A 4,487-nucleotide genomic window follows, 5' to 3' on the forward strand; every position below is an offset into this window, starting at 1 on the left:
CCACCACCATTGAGACTAATATCCACCACCCCTCCACCACCATGACCGGAACACCACCACCAAGACCGGAACACCACCAGTCCGCCACCAGCCCACCGCCGTTGGCGGAGGTGTCAACAACCTAAGTTGATCCCAGAAAAAAAATGTATAAAAAAAATATGGTGTCAACAGCCGAAGTTGATGCAAAAAAAAAAAAAATCGGAAAATAAGAAGAAAAAAAATATGGTGTCAACGAACGAAGTTGATCCCCAAACCAAAAATCATAAAAATAAAAAATATAAGGTGTCAACAACCGAAGTTGAACCAAATTTAAAAATTCAGAAAATGTTTGGATTTTGTCTGGTGTCAACAACCAAAGTTGATCCCATAATCTGTTGTCAACAACCAAAGTTGATACCAAAATTACAAATTCAAAAAATGTTCAGATTATGTATGATGTCAACAACCAAAGTTGATCCCAAAATGTGATGACAACAACCAAAGTTGACCCCAAAATCTAATGTCAACAACCAAAGTTGATCCCAAAAATTTATGTATTAAAATTAGTGAACCCAACGTGAATCGAACACGTATCTTCTGACGTGAAGTCAGTTGTGCTACCATTAAACCACAAGTTCGTCTAATAATTACCAATTTTATATCATTAAGCAACCAGTACATAGAATAGCGCAAGAAAGAGCATACAAAAATTTTCAGAAAAGTTGACAGTGTATAGAGACCCACGGAGAACTAATTCACTTAAACACGTAGGTAACACTATATAAATGTAAATAGCATGTCGACCTTTAAGTTATACATTCGCACAAGAAAAAAAGAGGTGCTCAGAACACCGAGAACTAGACAGCTCTCATGGATCCCAAAAGCCACATATATAAGAAACCAGAGATCTTAATAGGGTTACCAATGGTAACAAACACAATGACTGACCAAAAAATAACTACATTAATATTTCTATACTGTATACTAATAGTTGCAAACAAAAGGTTGAAAAGAGACAAAAGTGGCATCAGCACTGAAAAACAATATTTTCATGTAAAAATAAAGGCATAATGTAACAAGTGCTGCAATATTTCGAAGAACAAACTGATAATAGCATCTTCAAGAGATAGCATCCTGCATTGAGGCATTATAGACTTCCACCCATCTAGAGTTAAGAGATGATAGAGAAATAAATTGGATTCAGTTACCAGGTCAAGAAAAGCTAAAATAAGGACTCATTTTCGAGGTTTAACAAATAAACATGGAAAAAGATTCTCATTCCAGTTTAGTGCCACTGTACACTATAAACAGTGAATATGAATTTGACAAAGAGTGACGGGTGCACAATCATATAAGGGAGAAATGATTATAAATTCAATGAGAATCATTGCAGCAGGCATCAAAATGCTCTAAGTCATTGGCTTGTTTTGGTGTCAACATGAAATAAACTGAACTACGCATGGTAATGTATCATTTCTAAGTTTACTGGAGGTCCCCAAAGCGAATAAGACATGTGGTATATATACCAGTGAATTAGTTAGCTAAAACACTATAATCGAACCAATACGACCTAATTATCACAAAATAGTACTTCAATTAAGTTGGACCCTAGTTCTAGTGTCATTAGCTAAGAAACTGAAAAGTCAGAATTTGATGTATAATATGCATTCAAGGAATGAGAACAAACATCCAGCAAAATAACCCCAACCTTTATAAATTGCAACCAATGTAACTTTTGGAAAAAAAGAAAACCACCTAGCACATTTCTGGCATCGACACTCACTATCTAATCACCCACCACCAGTGTCATTTTAGCTTCCTATAAACTGTTACCAATGCTCACACAATGTTCTGGTAGCAGGGTTTTCCAAGTAATGATCCATGTCTATATGCAACTACATACAATTGCGAGACATTAAGACCAGTAACCTACAAATTGAAAAACAAAACAACAATCAAATATAATCTATTATTACGCAAGCATCAACATTTGGAAAAGATGAAAATATAAAAAAATTAGAGACACTAAAGGAGTACAGTATGATTCTCCAAACATTCCCTTGAGAACCAATCTTATCAGAGAAAAAAAATGTTAAATCTCCACTTCCACAACAAATATCCAATACACAATCCTCTTTCTTGCTCTGCCAAATCAAAACCATAACCATTTCCTCATTCTCAATATTCAGACAAAAAATAAAAATGAAAGCTTAAACTTTAATCAAGAAATTACAAATTGTACTCACCCACTCCATGAAAGAGCCGTTCGTTTAAATACACAGTGTTACCCCAAGCTCAACAAATCATTCAACTGCCCATCAAAATAAGAACACCACTATGTCAGTCATCAATTGCGTCGTTTTGACTTCTCCATCACCACTAGTTACAATACCAACACCACCACCAGAAACTTAAATAAGAGAAAGAAGATAATCAATTTTGATTCGTTTTTAACGATTGGATTTTCAGACTCAATTATTGATGACGATTGTCATCGTCTCTTCCTAATCGATGCAGACAAGTAAGAACTAACATAGTTATCATCGATTTTAGGTTCTTCAAGCCAAATCCAGTTGAAATCGAAATGAATCTAATAATTTTGATGCTCGAGATTAGGCTTTAGAATTCAGTATCTCATTGATTGATCACTGGATTGAAGTTTTGAAGTTGAAAATCCATCTAAATTGATTGTTTAGGAGGTGGTGTTGCTGTTGCTGGTGGTAGATTTGGTGGAGGTGGTGCTGGAGTGGAGGTGAGGACGATGAAGATGGCGGTGATGGGTTTGATTAGGGTTTTGCTTTTACGGGAAGAAATAAAAGTAGAGTATCGAGATACAGAAGGTTAATTAAGGAATTGTGAAAAATAAAGAATTTCTCCTTCACGGTGAAGGGTATAATTATTGATGGATAAGGATATTTGTGAAGTCCATGAAAAGAATGGTTATTTATTCAATTCCCACAAAGAAATATACCTTCATTTAGATATGGGTAACCGTACCTAAACGTGTATATTGAGTTGGCTCAATAATAGTTAACCGAAGTTAGCCATATGAACACTTTTGTCTTAACCACATTCATCTAACACATTTAAATCAACTATGATGATCAATCAATCATGAAATATAATCAAATGAATCTAATTGTGTTTCTTGTTCAATTGTTCACTATCTCATATAAATATATATGAACCAATTGAACCAAAATCGAATTGATTTGTAATCGTACAAAGTACTTATATAAGAATCAATTCATGAACATTAAGCCACGGTTTGCAAAGATTGCATTCCTTAATTCATAAATGTATTTGTTCATGAGTATGAAAAACATACTTAACCGATTTTAGAACTTTAACCACTACGTTTGCAGTTACGCAAACTATAGCTTCCGGACTTTGGTATTGTCCAGTTGTTTGCAGACGGGTACGCAAACAGCCGTCCCGGACCTAACTCAGGTAGAACTGTTCGCATACTAGGTATGCAAACAAGGTTCCCGGACTTTACAGTTAAAACCGTTCGCGTACTAGGTATGCAAACAAGGTTCCCAGACCTGAATCATACCAAAACAGTTTGCATACTAGGTACGATACTGTTTTGTATCCAGAAAAATGTATTTGTTGTAAACTCTCATTTCAATCATTGAAACATCCTTAAAACACGGCAATAGTTGTCTCACACAAACTATTAGCTTCAAGTAATTTTCAAGTGATCGAATGATCAATACGAAACATTCCAAGTCGACATCAAATGATTGTTTCACACAAATCATGTAAGATGTTTCAAGGCAATTTCCACATGATCATCTTTTGAATTATTATTTAGTTTCCAACAAATAAATTGTTTCCAACTAAACTGGTCAAAAATATGATGAACGTAGCTAAAGCAAAAAGCTTCCAACACATATTTCGAGAAACAGATAAATGAGTTAAACTCAGCTCAAAATATCAAATGTGTATAATATAAAAGTCTATATAGCTATACGACTTAGTCTCATTAGGATATAAAATATAATAGACTTATGAGTGATAGATAAGTTTTAATCTCCACATACCTTTTGTTGATGAAGTTCCTCCAAGCTTTTCACAGTAGATCTTCGTCTTCAATCGATGAATGCCGTGAAGTCTAAAGCTCAACTACACATTCTATCTTAATCCGAGACATAGCTATAAGTAGACTAGAAATCAAGACTATAGTTTTGATCAACTAAACTTGACAAACAAGCTTGAGATAGCAACGCTTGCGAGTTTGACTGAGCAATGCTCTAACAATCTCCCCCTTTGTCAGTTTTAGTGACAAAACTATCAATACATATGGATTACAAAATAAATAAACTTTGTAGCTTCTCATCCATCATGCTTGATTTCCTTGGCTCTTCAACATTCCTTGAATTCTTCGTTACTCTAAGTACTCCAGCGATTCTGAACGTGTTCAACTCAGTATCATTGTTGTTGAAGATCCGTAGCCATAACAATAAGAAAACAGTTGTTCTCAATCATTGTTATACAATGTCATA

General features: G+C 34.7%; 1 long non-coding RNA gene across 2 annotated transcripts; it reads right to left on the bottom strand.

Moving 5' to 3' along the window:
• Positions 1 to 213: 213 nt before the first annotated feature.
• On the bottom strand, positions 214 to 2,819 carry LOC113297430. Of its 2 annotated transcripts, XR_003333476.1 has the most exons (3): positions 2,226 to 2,819; positions 1,688 to 2,123; positions 214 to 1,144 (listed from the first exon to the last, which is right to left on the bottom strand). It is a non-coding gene; the product is annotated as an uncharacterized LOC113297430 (long non-coding RNA). The 2 variants fall into 2 exon arrangements; XR_003333475.1 differs by lacking the exon at positions 214 to 1,144 and having other exon boundaries at positions 1,668 to 2,123; positions 2,226 to 2,817.
• Between the last annotated feature and the right edge of the window lie 1,668 nt (positions 2,820 to 4,487).

The sequence above is a fragment of the Papaver somniferum genome, chromosome 7, assembly GCF_003573695.1.
Source record: "Papaver somniferum cultivar HN1 chromosome 7, ASM357369v1, whole genome shotgun sequence".
NCBI lineage: Eukaryota > Viridiplantae > Streptophyta > Magnoliopsida > Ranunculales > Papaveraceae > Papaver > Papaver somniferum.